Genomic DNA, 17057 nt, shown 5'->3' with positions numbered 1-17057 from the left:
ACAACAACCACAACAACACAACAATTTATTATTTATACCCTTCTCACCTGTCTGGGTTTCCCCAGCTACTCTGGGTGGCCTTCAACAGAACCTTAAAAACAGAATAAAACTTCAAACATTAAAAACTACCCTAAACAGGGCTGCCTTCAGGTGTCTTCTGATACTCGGATAGTTGTTTATTCCCTTGACATCTGATGGGAGGGCGTTCCACAGGGTAGGCCCTACTACCAAGAAGGCCCTCTGCCTGGTTCCCTGCAACCTCACGTCTCGCTGTGTGTGGGCTGAACGATGGGGGTGGAGATGCCCCTTCAGGTCTACTGGGCCGAGGCCATTTAGGGCTCTAAAGGTCAGCACTAACACTTTGAATTGTGCTCAGAAACGTACTGGGAGCCAATGTAGGTCTTTCAGGACCGGTGTTATGTGTTATGTGGTCTTGGCAGCCACTCCCAGTATAGCTGCCGCATTCTGGATTAGTTGCAGTTTCCAGGTCACCTTCAAAGGTAGCCCCACGTAGAGTGCATTGCAGTAGTCCAAGCAGGAGGTAACTAGAACATTCACCACAGGCGAGACAGTCTGCTGGCAGGTAGGGTCTCAGCCGGCGTACCAGATGGAGCTGGTAGACAGCTGCACTAGACACAGAATTGACCTGTGCCTCCATGGACAGCTGTGAGTCCCAAATGACTCCCAGGCTGCGCACCTGGTCCTTCAGGGGCACAGTTACCCCATTCAGGACCAGGGAGTCCCCCACAGCCACCCACCCCCTGTCACTGCAAAACAGTACTTCTGCCTTGTCAGGATTCAACCTCAGGATTAAACCCCTGCAACCTTGCAGAACAATTTCAGTGGAAACAGTCTCAGGAGGCTTGATAAAAGCTCAAAGCTGGACTCCTGTGTCATTCCTGTATGAATCAGTTTGGTTCCCTAGCTGAGATGTGTGCATGTCATAGTGTGTATCTGGGGTCCCTTGCGCCTTTGGCAAGGAGTTGTGTTATCGCTCCCCACAAAATCAACTATGGGGGTCTTGCATGTGAATTGCTTAATGGCGCCTCCTAATAGTGCCAATTCATAACCGAGTCTCACGTCCCAAGGAGGGAATCATTTCCTCTCCATCCTTAGTGGGTGAGCCACAGCTTGAGGCCGTGTGACAAGCCCAGAGAGATAGAGGGAGGTGTCCCTACTAGATTTAGTAAAGATTTCACCCATACTTTAATGAGCCAATTGTTTTGAATTTTATTCACCGTTCCTCTGACTTTTTATATTTTAACAAATAAATATTTTACTCCGCTTATATCTCCAAGTCTTCTTTTGGGTGTGGGGGCAATGTCAGTGATGTGCTAAACATATTTTTGTGTGCAATGTTGCTGAGGAAATTATTTCTCCTATCATAAAGTTCATAAAAATAACTGATTCTTTTCCAAATCCCAGGAAAATTCAAGTAGCCACATGCCAACGATGAACAAAGACTCAATGAAGCTGTTAATATCCCCTGTTATATTCAGGCTTGGGCTGACACCAGATGTTCTCTCAGTCTGATCAATTACTCCTTACACTGCAAAGATCTGGCATTTCTTGCCGTTCCAGTGAGACATGAAGAGTTACAACAGATCTACAGCATCAAATGTGTCCTGTTCACCCACCAGAGCTTTCATGTCTTTAGAATGCTTTTGCATTAACGTTATTGCCCATGCCTTTTTGCCTCCATAGGGATAGATATGCCTTGTTTTAAATTCTGCACCTCTAGGTGATGCTTTGGCTACGATAAGGGAAACGTGATTTTCTGTTGCGATCTGATAGAAAACCTACAACTCAAAACTGGTAATTATCTCTCCTCTGATTATCAAGTTAATCATAGTCACTTCGGCTTCTTCTCTCCATCCCAGGGGAGTTATACAGCAGCCACATACAAACTAGGAAACAAGGATAGAAGATTCAATGAATAGCCCCTTTGCCATTCAGCACTGCTAGACACAAGGCGCTCTCAGACTGATCACTGATTTCTTTGCACTGAGCAGACCAAATTTGCATGGATGTTCCAGTGAGAATTTCCTAATCAGGAATGCTCTGTTGATAATGTGCAAAGAGGTTAATTGTTTCGTAAAACCGTACATTCAAGATGGTGCTAAATCCAGTATTAATATCAGTGTTGCTGCCTCCTATGTGTGCAAGCCTCCTATTCCTCAGTGCCCTATCAGGGACCCACTTCCAATTCTTCACCAATATTATCAGTCTGGAGACGTCATCATTGCTGGCATTATGTCGCAAATCTATATAGCTTCGAGAATATTGACTTTCAAGAGCCCTCCCTCTCCTGAACTTTTCGATCATACTTTGTAAGGAATTGCATTGTGGGGGGGTGGGGGTGGGGGGTGGACTAGATGACTCTTGGGTCCCTTCCAGCTCTGAGATTCTATGGTTCTATGTGTTATATTTATGCATTTACTGCATGGTGATAATGAACTGTGGTGGTGATTTCCACCAATCTTCTCCTTTTTAGTACTTTGTAAGGGGTGGAGAAGATATGATATCTCAAAATGCTTTCTTCAAGCTGTGTCAACCTTCGCTTTGGAATTTTTGCCTATAAATATGTTCCAGACTTAGAAATTAGCCATTTCAACTTTATCACATTTACTCTGTTAAGGCATTCTGGTTGTTTTAAATGAAAGTCTCTGGGTTTCTAGGTTTCAGCTTTGGTTTTTATCAGATATGTCAGGAATCATTAATTGCTCAGACTTGGAATTGATTTTCTGATGAACTTTAGTCAATGCCTGTATGATTGGATAGCCAGATATTGGCAGCAACATTAATAATAGTAATAGTAGCAGAGTTGGCAGAAACAATTGCTTGCATTCTGTGGACAAAGAAACACGTTCCTGCTTAAAATTGGATCCTAAGTCGTATTCTGTTGTGTGAAATAGCTATAAAACTTCCAAATATCATTGTAGCATCTCAGTAGAAGATTTGCTTTCTCTCTTTCAAATGGCTGTCATATTGGTGATTGCAATTAGAACAATAAAATTGTGGGGGGAGGATATAACTTGATTTTATGAAGTCTCTCTCATGCATGCTATATTTTCGTATCCAGAGTCATTTATTGGTTAATTCAATCATGTGGTGTGTGTTTTTTACATGTACGAAATTAAAGCACACTTCCCTTTCTGAGTTTTACCTGAACCAGTTTGGGGCTGGAGGGAGTGTTGTGCATTCATCTATGCATAGATTGTGTTAGTTAGCAGCACTAAAAGTGCTGTTCAGGGAAGCCAAATGTCCAGGTTTGTGTGTCAATATAGCCAGACGGTTCCCTGGGCTGGGGGGGATAGAATATATTCTTTGCAAAGATGCACTGTTATGCCATACACAGCTCTCATTCCAGGCCATTGACACAACTCTACCAACACATCCTGGCCTTGGCACTTGCAGTAAAGGAGATCAATGAAAACCCCCAACTCTTGCCCAATGTCACTCTTGGCTTCCACATCTATAACAGCCATGTCAGTGAAAGGTGGACCTATCAAGCCTTCATGGAACTTCTCTCTGGACAAGGAACACTCATCCCTAACTATAAATGTGATGCTGGAAGCACTTCAATAGCAGTCATTGGCGGGCCAAACTCTGATTTATATATTCACATGGCTACAATCCTGTCCATGTACAAGATGGCCCAAGTAAGAACAAAATAATCATAACCACAATAGAATAGTATCTTTTTGGTATTGGCCAAAGCATTTCAGCCTGTGTGTGTGTATGTACGCAATAGGGGATATATACGTTTGTGTGTTTGTGTGCATGTGTATCTGCAGTAGGTGATATTTTTTAACCTAGTTCTATAATTCCTGAAATGACAATTTATTCTTCATGCTCACCTATGTAGACAACATAGGAGGAAGAATTTCTAATTGGACACAAAATTGAAACTTAATATAAACCGTGCAATCAAATTCCAAAATCTTTCCAAAATCTTTTTTTAAAAAACCAGTCCCTCCACTAAATTCCACAAATCCACCTGTTATCCCATCCAGCCATGATTTCTGAAATATTTGAAATATAATAGCCATATCCCAACCTCTATGCCTTCTCCTTCATTTATCTCAGTTTGGTTGGTCCCCGTTGAGCATCCTTAACACATCTCTGAAATGGTGCATCAACTGAGCAACCTAATTCCACCCATTTAAAATATCTGTCCCCTTTCAATGTTTCTAGTTTGTTATGACTCATTTTGTGCTCATTTAAAGAAGCCCCCCACACATAATGCCTACATTTGGAATCTATGCCTTTTGTGTGTACTTCTTGAAAAGAATAAAACATTTCATTCTAAATTGGACGCTTTCCAAGGCTTTTCAGTGCACTCCTTCCTAAAGTGTGGCTTTTGAAGGTATCTTTTGCACAAGGAAAATATTTCCATGTGCATTGCAAAATTCTAAGTAGTGCATCTTTTGACTGGCAGCTGCAATTCAATCAGTGCACTTCAGAAAGCAGATCAAACAAAATTGTACTGCATCTCAACATTCTATATAAGTTTACTAGATTTTTTTTTTCAATGAATCTAGGGACACTTTTCAACTTCAATTGATTTTGTATGGGGACTGATTTGTAAATCCGGGAACTGTCTGGTAACCTTATTCTATCTATTTATTATTTATCTGCCACCCATCTGACTGGTTTCCGCTTGAACTGGTGCTTGATAGGACCATTGCGTATAACTTTTCCTTTACCTTTCCTTCAGCTGACCCTTTGCTTCCTTTACTTTCAGCTCATGTATGGCTCTTCTCCCATTCTGAATAGCTATGTGCAAACACTTTTCTTCCACTGGGTGTTCCCAGATGGGCTTCAGCAGTACAATGGGATACTCCGTCTTCTACTGCATTTCAGCTGGATGTGGATTGGGGTGCTTTCTCTGAGCGATGACACTGGAGAGAGATTTGTACAAAATGTTCTTCCCGTGTTTTCCCAGAGAGGTATCTGCTTTGATTTTGTAGAAAGATTCCCCCAAGCAACCTATTCTGATGAGCTCCATAAAATGGTAGACGGTGGTTCTAAAATAATCAGAATTGTCATGAGAAGCACTGCCAGTGTTGTTCTCATTCATGGTGAAATTGATACCATTATGATAATGAGAATGATGCCCAACCTTGCAGAAACAGATGATATATCAATGCAAGGCAAGGAAAAAGTCTGGATTATGATAGCCCAGATGGATTTCACCTCATTTCCCTTCCAAAGAGGTTGGGACATCACATTCCTCCATGGGGCTCTATCCTTTGCAGTTCACTCTAAGGATCTTCCAGGATTCCATAAATTTATTCAGATGAGAAAGCCTACCTTGGAAAAAGAAGATGGCTTTCTCAGGGTTTTCTGGGAAGCAGCATTTAATTGTGGTTTTAATGATTCTGCTTCAGAGAAGAAAGATGGCAAATTCTGCACTGGGGAGGAAAATATTGAGAGCCTTCCTGGGTCTGTTTTTGAAATGAGAATGACTGCCCAAAGCTACAGTGTCCACAACGCTCTATATACTGTGGCACATGCTTTGCATACCATGTCATGCTTCAAATTCAACCATAGAACAATCACCAAAGGAATAGCATGGGACCATCTGAAACCACAACCATGGCAGGTAATGTGATCCAACTAATGCAGATTTTTATTTTATTTTATTTAAAAAGGTTTAGGACTTAGGTATAGGGGCTATATTCTTCCTTAGCGCTCATATTGAGAGGAAACGCTACCAGCCAGTAAGATTTAGAAAAACACAGTGTATGGAAAATAGTTGTGCATTCCATGCCTTTGTTTAAAGTGGCCTCGCTTGTGCTCAGTGCCACAGTGATTTGAATTGTGCAGTTTGCATGCATTTCCACATGCAATTCCAACAGCCCTTTTAGCACTCTGGTGAGACTGATGTACTCTTGGTCAGTAGACAACTGATTCAGGGAAAGGATTAGCTTTCAAACATAAAATGGACCAAAGCTCTCAAAGGTGGAAGATAATCACACTTATGTAAGATGGAATCCTTTTGTTTACCTTCATGGTTTCTCCTCATTCCCAATTTAGCTCCACCACTTTCTGAGAAGTATCTCATTCAACAATAGTGTCGGTGAAGAGATATCCTTTGACCAAAATGGAGCATTAGTAGCTGGATTTGATATATTCAACTGGGTCACATTTCCAAACGAGTCCTTTCTTAGAGTCAAAGTTGGAATGATGGACCCTCAGGCTCCAGAAGATGAGGGGCTTACAATCCATGATGATGCTGTTGTGTGGCCCAGTAGGTTCAACCAGGTAAGGCCAATTTCAAAGGCTATGAGTCATTTTCTCAATGGTAAAAATCCTGCCTAATGGGGCCAATGTAGACTTGACTGGGAGATCCATTGTGATTACACTTATTGGATGTCATTTCACAAACCGAAATTACCTACCAAAGAAGTGATTGCAACTGTGATGGGGAGCACACAGATATTAACATAGAGCTGAAAACATCTGGGAGCATGAAGTCATATGCTGAAGTGCATACAGTGGTACCTCGGGTTACATACGCTTCAGGTTACAGATGCTTCAGGTTACAGACTCCCCTAACCCAGAAATATTACCTCGGGTTAAGAACTTTGCTTCAGGATGAGAACAGAAATCATGCAGCAGAGGCGCGGCGGCAGCAGGAGGCCCCATTAGCTAAAGTGGTGCTTCAGGTTAAGAACAGTTTCAGGTTAAGAATGGAGCTCCGGAACGAATTAAGTTCTTAACCCGAGGTACCACTGTATGTGAAAGTCCCTGAAGCCAAATAATGATTGACTCTGTACTATTTTACCAATATTCTAAACAATAGTAATATTGAGAAACCTTATAGGTCGAGGGCTTCCAATGTTATGAAAATATTAAAGAACCCCAGTTGCAACAGTCATCACTGAAAAGAAAGTTAAATGGTTAACATGTGAAAATGAAGAAGATTGTATCAAAGGCTGGGAATCATGACAAGCAACAGCTGACTGTGTTCTAAACTGCCTTACCATTGGGGGAAAAATGAATGAAATTATGTCAAACAATTCTTGAATGCATTCTAAAATGATAAAGCCATAGACTCAGCTTTGAGAGCATTGCCATATTTAACAAGAGGATTAAGATAAAGTCATTATACTGGATAAATTGAGTTCCTGGTAGCACAACTAGCTCTGGCTGCAGATGCCTAGAAAGTGCTCTCTGAAAAGGAATAATAGCATTTTCCTTTATCACTGTCCTACTGCTTAACTATAGATTTCATATTCTATCTCTGACACTATTATCTCATTTTATTTATGCACAGACACTACCGGTTTCCCTGTGTAACGAGAAATGCCATTCAGGTTATCGAAGAACCAAGAAAGAAGGGAAGGCTTCTTGCTGCTATGATTGCCTCCCGTGTCCAGAAGGGAAGATCTCAGACCAAAAGAGTAAGGAATTTATTGCAAGCAATTCAAGGGGTGTCCAGCACAAGCACATCAGAATTCCATTTCCCTGATGTGAATGCTGTAGTATCAGGTGTGGTCTGATTTATTACCATGGAAAACTGTCCTTGGGTTACAAGTGTGGCGCCAGAGGACCCCTTGGTATTCTCAGGAGCTGCAGACTATGAAACAAGCTGGAAGAAGAATGGAACACAATTAGTGCAAGTCTTGCTCTGAAGCCAATGAAACGCTTATTAGCAAACGTAATCATCCTACTATGTGGCTGTGTGGGCTGTGAAAAAATGCTTATTTTGTGTCTCTGGAGGTTACTGACTCCCATTGTGGGAGGGGGAAGGGGACCTCTGGAAGATTTGGAGACCCACTGAGACCAACCGGCTACTAAAGGAGTGGATAAAGCCTAGACCAGAGGGGTTGAGGGCTTTGTAAAATATTAAAAGGTCCTTGAACCTAGCTTGGTAACCTACTTGGTACCAACCAGTACAAATAATTTAATGGTGTCCCGTTAAATGTTTAACTACTACCTTTGACACCAGCTGGGGCTTCCAAACCAGGCCAAAGAACTGCCACACAGAAAGAATTGCAATCAGCCAGTTTTGAGGTTACAATGGCAAGGACTAAAGTTGTTAGGGTACCACTGTCCATAGCTGGAAATCAGAAAGCCAGGTGGTAGGCGCTGGAGACCAATGTTCAGTGCTGTACCTGAGGGAAACTTCTTCCCATTGACCTTAAGATGCACATTGCTTGGGGATCATAGCTGAAAATGACTTCTTCTGAACATAAGGACTTGTCCTATAGAACTGACCTAGGAGTCATAATTCAAGGCCTTTCCATACTAGTGCATGATATCTGCCAAGCACAAAGGATGGGGCTTCCATGTACAAATATCTGTCTTTTCCTTTTCAGACATGGATGAATGTTTTGAATGTCCTGCAGACCAGTATCCAAACAAGGACCAGGGTGGATGCCTTCCAAAACAAAAAACCTTCTTGTCTTATGGAGAAGCTCTGGGGATATCTTTGGCTACCTTGGCTCTCTCTTTTTCTTTCCTCACTGCTTTGGTGCTTGGAATCTTTGTGAAGAACAACGACACTCGCATCGTCAAAGCCAACAACCAGAACCTCACCTACACTCTCCTCATCTCCCTCCTGCTCTGCTTCCTTTGTGTTTTGCTCTTCATTGGCCAGCCTGTAGAGCTCACATGCCTCCTTCGGCAAACTGCCTTTGGCATGATCTTCTCAGTGGCAGTTTCTTGCATATTGGCCAAAACCACCATTGTGGTTCTGGCTTTCATGGCCACCAAGCCAGGCTCCAAAATGAGAAGATGGGTGGGGAAACCGTTGTCCAATTCTCTTGTTCTTTGCTGCTCTCTTATTCAAGCCACCATATGTACAGTGTGGCTGGCAACCTCTCCCCCATTCCCAGATTTGGACACACACACAATGCTCAAAGAAATTGTACTGTTCTGCAATGAGGGGTCAGACCTCATGTTTTATGGTATCCTAGGCTACATGGGCCTCCTGGCCGTTGTCAGCTTTGTTGTGGCTTTTCTAGCTAGGAGGCTGCCTGACAGCTTTAATGAAGCCAAGTTTATCACCTTTAGCATGTTGGTCTTTTGTAGTGTTTGGCTGTCCTTTGTACCAACATACATGAGCACAAAAGCAAAATTCATGGTGGTTGTGGAGGTCTTCTCCATCTTGGCCTCCAGCTTTGGATTACTGGGGTGCATCTTTTTCCCCAAATGCTATATTATTTTACTGAGGCCTCAGCTGAACACCAGGGGGCAGCTGATTAGAAGAAACAAATAATCAGCATACCAAGCCCAACTCAATCTCATTGCATTCCAATGTTTATGGTTATCATTTTCAGATCAGAAAATGCTATTTGAGCTGCTGTTAGTGAATGGGTGAAGTTTCCATTAAGTCAGCTATGATTAGGGTAGGGAAATATTGTATCAATGAATTCCTAGAAAGATTGTAGCCTGCTGTATTATTTAATTCTAGCAAGTTTAGATGCCCGTATATCTTAATATTTGGACATAACCAAAATATAAGGTATGTACTAATTTTGCACCACCAGTTTTGCATTTCAGAGGATTTCATTTAGTTTTGCTGCCGTACAATATCATCCACATATCAATTTATGAAGGCTTTATGTAAATTTAGGAACATTAAACTGCTTTTTAGTTTCCCTGTTTTTTCTCTCTCTTAAGAGACTTCTTTCCCTTTTCGTGTGTGTCAGGGGTTCAGGAGCAGAGGCACAGGATAAGGAGGAAATGGAGAGTGAAGGGGAGGAGTCCGAAGGAAATGTCAGCGATGACAGCGATCCGAGGTCTCTGAGTCTTTCCAGTGAATCGGACGATTCACAGAAAGGAGCTCCCATGGTCAGGGCAAGGGGAGTGCCCAGGGGAACACCTCGGGAAGAAGGGGGCAGAGGGGACTCAGAGAGTAGCAGTTGGAAATCCGGGCCCACGTCCCCCCCAGAGTGCAGTAGGGGGGAGGAGTCCCAGGCATCGGGATCAGGTGGCGCGCTGCCAGCGGGAGAACATGAGGCAGGATTGACCACACCTCCGTCGGGGAGTGAGGAAACGGTCATCAGGAAAGTTAAACGCGCGCGCGCGCCAAGTTCAAATGTACAGGAGGGAGGCACAGTTGGCAGCCCGGGAAGAGAGCCAGGTCCTAAAGCCCGCCGAAGAGAGAGGGAGGAGTCAGGGGGGTCATCGTCAGCCTCAGAAGAATCCAGGGAGACAGGGGCCCCGGAGGGCAGCAGGACCCAGAGGAGAAAGAAGAGGTGGAGTAAAGCTAGAGTCTTAAACTGGTGTACAGGGGGCGGAGACTCAGATGGAGCTTCGCCGGTCTAAAGCCTAGACGTAGAGCTGGAGCGCTGTGGAGTGGAAATGGATACTGTACTTCAATAAAGACTTTTGTACATAAATACCAGCCAGCGTTGGTCCTCTGTGAGCTGGGACCAGGAGCCAGCCCTGACAGTAAGCTCCATCTCAACAAAAGATTTTCCACCAAGAACCTTGCAACGTGAGTCTACGTAGCGAGGGGAGAGAAGTGGTGCCTTGCGAGCTCACAAGAATCAGACAAGATGACTACAGAACAGGAATGGACAGACCTGCGAAATGCTGTGGTTCAACTCAACGCAGAGGTGCGTGCCTCCAAAAAAAGGGAAGAGGAAATGGATACAGTCTGCAAGGATCTCCAAGCCAGGTTGGACATGCTTTCTAGACAAGGGCAACTGGGACCCAAACCAGAGGGCATAGGGCTGGGGAAAAGGGGAGGCAGCCTGGTATCCCATTTCGACGGGAGTTTACCACAGTACCCTAATTTCCGAGCAGACTTGCTCTTTGCGCTGAATCTGCTGGAAAAGGACTTTAGAGATGAAAGAGAAAAAGTGGGGTTTATCCTATCCCATTTGCATGGGGAAGCCAAAGCGTGGCTGAGAAATTTATGGAGAGATAATGATCCGGCGCTCCAAGATGCGGATGCGTTCATTAAAGCGATGGATTCATGTTTTTTATCAAAGATAGACATCGATATTGCCAGAAGAGACATACATGGTCTCAAACAAGGCAGAGACAGTGTAAGGCAGTATCATGCCCGCTTTTTTGCATTAGTCCACGCGCTGGGGTGGGAGAAGAATTCTGCTCCAGTCAGAGACCTTTTCTGGGAAGGATTGAATGCAAATGTGAAAGATGAGATTGCAAGGGGAGAGAGACCTAAGACCACTCAACAAGTGGTTCAAAGGGCGCTGGAAATCGGGGTGCGTTTGGAAGAACGTCCATGGAACAGAGACGAAGGGCGTTGGGGACGTACACCAGCGAAAGCACCTCCCCTTTTTCCCAAAGATGCAGCGCGTGCGCAATCCACACCCCCCCAAGGAGGGGGGGAAGAACCGATGGAGATTGGAGGGGCCAGGGCTCAGTCAGCTACCAGAGCCTTACCACCGGGAGCAGCCAAAGCGAAGCTTCCTAGAGGGAACAGGAAGTGCTACATCTGTGACAGTGCTCAGCACATGGCGAAAGAGTGTCCCCAGAGGCTCCATAAGCACACTGCAGCCTCTGCAACAGTATCAAACACAGCTTACCAGGGAGAACCACTGCAGGGAAACGGCAGAGTCTGGCTGGAGGAAGAAGCACTGGGGTCCAGCCAGACAAGTCAGTGAAGCAATCCCCAGAGATTTTGCAGCCCACAGACCCCCTCCCACCCAAACCAGTGGTGCAGCTTACAGCGTTGCTTCAACTGCCCAATGGACTCACTATGGAAGTGCCAATTACCATTGACTCTGGGAGTAACGCGGACTTTATAGGACTGGATTTCATTCAAAAGCACAAAGTAGCACTACTGCCGGCCACGCTGCCTTTGCAGGTGGTCACGGTGGATGGCAGGGAATTGCTGGGGGGGCAAGTGGTGCACCAAACGCCTCCCATGGTGATGCAAATTGGCAATCACCGAGAAGTCATCAGCTTCAATGTCACCCACCTGTCAGACACGCCTGTAGTATTGGGCATGAGTTGGCTGCACAGACACAGTCCAGCGCTGGCGTGGTACCAGCGCCAACTGACCTTCGGCTCCTCCTACTGTGCGGAAAACTGCATTCTGCCTGACCAGGAAGGGGGAGAAGATGACCCGCAGCTACAATTGGGAACGCTGCAAGCAGTGCCACTCAAGTATGCAGCGTTTTTGGAGGTTTTCTGCGAGAAAGAAGCGGACAAGCTGCCTCCCCACCGGCCCTATGACTGCAAGATTGACCTCCTGCCAGGGGCGACGCTGCCAACCGGGAAACTGTATTCCATGTCTGAAGACGAGCTGCAGGAACTCAGGGAGTTCATAGACCTCAACTTGAAGCGCGGTTTCATCCGGGAGTCGAAGGCAGTGGGGGGCAGTCCGGTATTCTTTGTGAAGAAAAAGGACACGCCCCAAAAGAGGCTTGTAGTTGATTTCAGGCTCTTAAATTCCAAGACCAAGCCCACGGCCTTTCCCATGCCCAAAATAGACGACCTGCTGGCAACGGTGAGGAAAGGACGCGTTTTCACAAAGTTGGATCTGCGAGGGGCGTACAACTTGATCCGCATACGGGAGGGCGACGAGTGGAAGACTGCCATGTTCACGCCCCTGGGCACCTATGAATACAGAGTTATGCCCTTTGGATTACAAAATGGCTCTCACTGTTTTCAAGCCTTCATGCATCACGTACTGGCGGGTCTCCTCTACAAGAAATGCGTCTGCTTCCTGGACGACATCCTGATATTCTCAGAATCGGAGGAGACCCACGAGGGAGACGTCAAGGAAGTTCTGCAGCGACTGCAGGAGCATAGGCTGTACGCCAAGCTGGAGAAGTGCCAGTTCGACAGGAAGGAGGTAGATTTCCTGGGCTACAAGTTGTCGGACAAGGGGCTAGCCATGGACAGCGCCAAGGTTCGAGCAGTGTTGGACTGGAAGAGCCCACGCAACCGGAAGGAGGTCCAGCGGTTTGTGGGTTTCGCCAACTTTTACCGCAAGTTCATCAAGGGGTTCGCGATGCAGACAGCGGCCATTACAGACACGCTCAGCTCCAAGAAGAAGAAATTCATCTGGACGGAGCAAGCGGAGCAGTCCTTTCAGAACCTCAAGCGTCTCTTCTCCTCCGAAGAGCAGCTACTGCACGTGAATCCCAGCAGACCGATGAGGGTTGAAACGGACGCCTCGGACAGAGCCGTGGGAGCTGTACTGTTGCAGCAGGACCCGCAGGGGAACTGGAGACCATGCGCCTTCTACTCTCGAAAGCTCAGCAAGTCAGAGCAGAACTACACCATCTGGGACAGGGAGTTGCTGGCCATTCATGCAGCATTCAAGGCGTGGCGGCACTTCCTCATCGGAGCCAAACACACAGTGCAGGTTCGCACGGACCATAAGAACCTGGAGTACTGGCGCACGGCAAGGTTCCTGAACCAGCGGCACATACGGTGGGCGGAGTTCTTTGCAGATTTTGACTTCCGGATAGAGTACATCCCAGGCGACAACAACATCATGGCAGATGCACTGTCCAGAAAGCCGCAATACCTCGAAGAGGCGGCACCAGCAGCGGCCAAGCACATTTTCGCACCGGAAGCGTGGGCGTGCGCTTCAGCAACCGTGGACCTGGAAGCTGTACGTCGAGCGCTGCAGGAAGACCCCTTTGCACAAGCCAAGATGGAGGAGGTGCACAAGGGCACGGCGAAGGACGATGAGTTCCAGATACGCGACGGATTGCTCATCCGCAGAGGGGCCCTCTACGTACCGGGAGACGAACTCCGCGCGAAAGTACTGCAGCAGTTGCACGACGCACCCACCGCTGGGCACTTTGGCAAGGAGAAGACGGCAGAATTAGTTGCCAGAGATTTTTGGTGGCCCAAGATGAGGGTGGAAGTCGCGGAGTACGTCGCGAGGTGCGACACCTGCCAAAGGGCCAAGTCAGTGCACAAACCTCCGGCGGGGCTGCTCGAACCGCTGCAAACCCCGAGTGCACCGTGGGAGAGGGTGGCCCTGGACTTTGTCACGGATTTACCCAGCTCGAGGGGCAAGACGGCAGTGCTAGTGGTGGTGGACATGTTCACCAAAATGGCCCACTTCATTCCGTGCGCGAAGGTGGCCACGGCGGAACAGACCGCCAAACTGTTCATAGACCACGTCTTCCGGGTGCACGGTCTGCCACGGTCTATCTTGTCCGACAGGGGGCGGCAGTTCATCTCGAACTTCTGGCAGAAGCTGATGGGTTTCCTAAACGTCAAGATCAACCTAGCGTCGGCGAGACACCCGCAGACCAACGGACAAGCGGAGCGAGTCAACGCCATCATGCAGCAGTACCTGAGATGCTATGCAAATCAGCAGCCGGCAACATGGGTGGACTACCTGCCGCTCGCTGAGTTCGCCTACAACAACACGAAGCACGTGTCCACGGGCGTGACACCGTTCTTCGCCAACAACGGGAGGCATCCCAGAACCTTCCCGGGATTAGAGAGACTGGGGGAGGGGGAGCCACAGGCACCGGAAGTCTTAGCGTCAGAATTGCAGGAGGTTCATGAACAGCTTCGGAGGCAGTTAGAATTAGCAAAGCACGCATACAAACTGCAGGCTGATAAGCACAGACGGGTTGGGGAGGACATACAAGTGGGAGACTGGGTTTGGTTAGCAGCCCAGGCAGTGCCGACCAGATCGTTAGCGAAGAAGAAGCTCGGACATAAGCAGCTAGGACCTTACCAAGTAGAGGCACAGATCAATCCAGTGGCCTTCCGGTTGACACTTCCGGAGGGGTCCAGAATGCACCCAGTGTTCCATAGGTCGGTGCTCACGCCCTACAAAGCACCTCACAGATTTCAGGCGCAGGGCACGGCACCAGACCAGTATAGGGAGACGCCCACAAGGAGGGGGGTCGCCACGAGGGGAACCCATCAACCAGGTCACAGAGATTTTAGACTCGAGATGGGGGGAAGAGGGAGTAGAATATTTCCTCGCCAAAGAAGGTACCCCGGCCAGCGCCAACAGTTGGGTGCCGGACTATGCCTTGGACGAGCCTCTTCTCAAGGAAGAGTTTCATGCCTTGTTCCCGCACAGACCCATGCCAGCCGAGTATTTCGACGACTGGCTTTTCACACCCACGCTTTCAGACAGCACGTTCCAGGGGTTCACCTCGGACGACGAACCGGCACTGGACACACGCTCCCCGGAGGGATCGCCCTCAGGGTCTGCCTCGGGCCAATCTTTGTGGTGGGACGATCGACCAGAGGAGCGGTGGAGCAGGAGGTGGATGGGGGGTCCCTGGCAGGCAACGGCCCCAGAGGTGAACGGGGGAGAGATGGACATGGACGTGCTGGGGGAGGACCTTGGGTTCGAGCACGGCGGCACAGAGATGGAAGCAGAGGAAATCGAGGTCGGCGAGAGCACGGAGGACGAGCTGGACTTATCCGGTTGGATGCACGCCAAGGGGGACGAACTGTATCCGCCAGCCACCCCCACAACGACGGAGCACCCGGCACCCGCGCCTGAAGGAGGGGAGGGGGGAAGGGGGGGCTTCGAGGGGGGGATGGATGTCAGGGGTTCAGGAGCAGAGGCACAGGATAAGGAGGAAATGGAGAGTGAAGGGGAGGAGTCCGAAGGAAATGTCAGCGATGACAGCGATCCGAGGTCTCTGAGTCTTTCCAGTGAATCGGACGATTCACAGAAAGGAGCTCCCATGGTCAGGGCAAGGGGAGTGCCCAGGGGAACACCTCGGGAAGAAGGGGGCAGAGGGGACTCAGAGAGTAGCAGTTGGAAATCCGGGCCCACGTCCCCCCCAGAGTGCAGTAGGGGGGAGGAGTCCCAGGCATCGGGATCAGGTGGCGCGCTGCCAGCGGGAGAACATGAGGCAGGATTGACCACACCTCCGTCGGGGAGTGAGGAAACGGTCATCAGGAAAGTTAAACGCGCGCGCGCGCCAAGTTCAAATGTACAGGAGGGAGGCACAGTTGGCAGCCCGGGAAGAGAGCCAGGTCCTAAAGCCCGCCGAAGAGAGAGGGAGGAGTCAGGGGGGTCATCGTCAGCCTCAGAAGAATCCAGGGAGACAGGGGCCCCGGAGGGCAGCAGGACCCAGAGGAGAAAGAAGAGGTGGAGTAAAGCTAGAGTCTTAAACTGGTGTACAGGGGGCGGAGACTCAGATGGAGCTTCGCCGGTCTAAAGCCTAGACGTAGAGCTGGAGCGCTGTGGAGTGGAAATGGATACTGTACTTCAATAAAGACTTTTGTACATAAATACCAGCCAGCGTTGGTCCTCTGTGAGCTGGGACCAGGAGCCAGCCCTGACAGTGTGATATTGATGTCATTTTATTTTCAGGTGTTATGTACATAAACTAAGTTTCATTCTCAGTGTTACACAGACCATTTTCTGAATCTATACAAATCATCAATTAGTTTAGTTTACATATATGTACACTAGGCAGATCTTCTTAATGTTGAGAATTAGAAAATTAGGGAAAAAAGAAAAACTCTTCCATTTGATCATGTGATATGAATCAAACAGCCCCTTTATGCACTTGGTTGAAGTTCTGTTGAGGCATGCAAGTTTGCATCTACCTTTATTGCAACAAGTCACTGATGGATTAACCTTTATTTTTTACCCTGGTGGAGCACCTGAACCTCTGCTGGCTGTGACTACCACACAAGCATTCAGTTGCATCAAGACACACACACCTCTCCTCTGCTGCATTCCACCCCAATCTCTGAGCAGTGCGAGATTCCAGGGTTTCCAGCTTCCTACCCAGGGTTCAATTTCCTTGGAATGAGGATACTGTGGTGTTTTCATCCCCCAAAGCTGGCTATCCATCATCTGCATAGAAACTTTCAATGAAGGGAGTTCTACTAATATGCAGGACCACCTGTCCCCTTATGAAACAGCTCACACTATTAGAAAGAATTGCTCTCTAATGTCTCAGAACTTCCTAATTCAGCAGATCTCCCTGATCCCTTCTAGCTGCACCAACATGACAGAGAAGGGGGATTTAGGCTGAGCTACAGTGACTCCCAATATCGAATCTATGAGGAAGCAGAGCATGCTTGGGATAAAAATGTCAGGGCTACAGTTCATCTCCCCCCCACACTCTAGGACAAAACATTAAACATCAATATAAAAATAATAG

General features: G+C 47.5%; 1 protein-coding gene across 2 annotated transcripts in view; it reads right to left on the bottom strand.

Annotated features, from left to right (window-relative positions):
• Positions 1–17057, bottom strand: part of LOC310666072 (uncharacterized protein) — a 1539811-nt gene that overhangs the window by 445325 nt on the left and 1077429 nt on the right. The gene's annotated exons all lie outside the window — the stretch shown is intronic.

Source organism: Podarcis tiliguerta (assembly GCF_965153285.1).
Source record: "Podarcis tiliguerta genome assembly, chromosome: 16".
NCBI classification, from domain to species: domain Eukaryota; kingdom Metazoa; phylum Chordata; class Lepidosauria; order Squamata; family Lacertidae; genus Podarcis; species Podarcis tiliguerta.
Note: the sequence above shows the minus strand (reverse complement) of the source record. Positions and strands in the feature narration are given on the sequence as shown.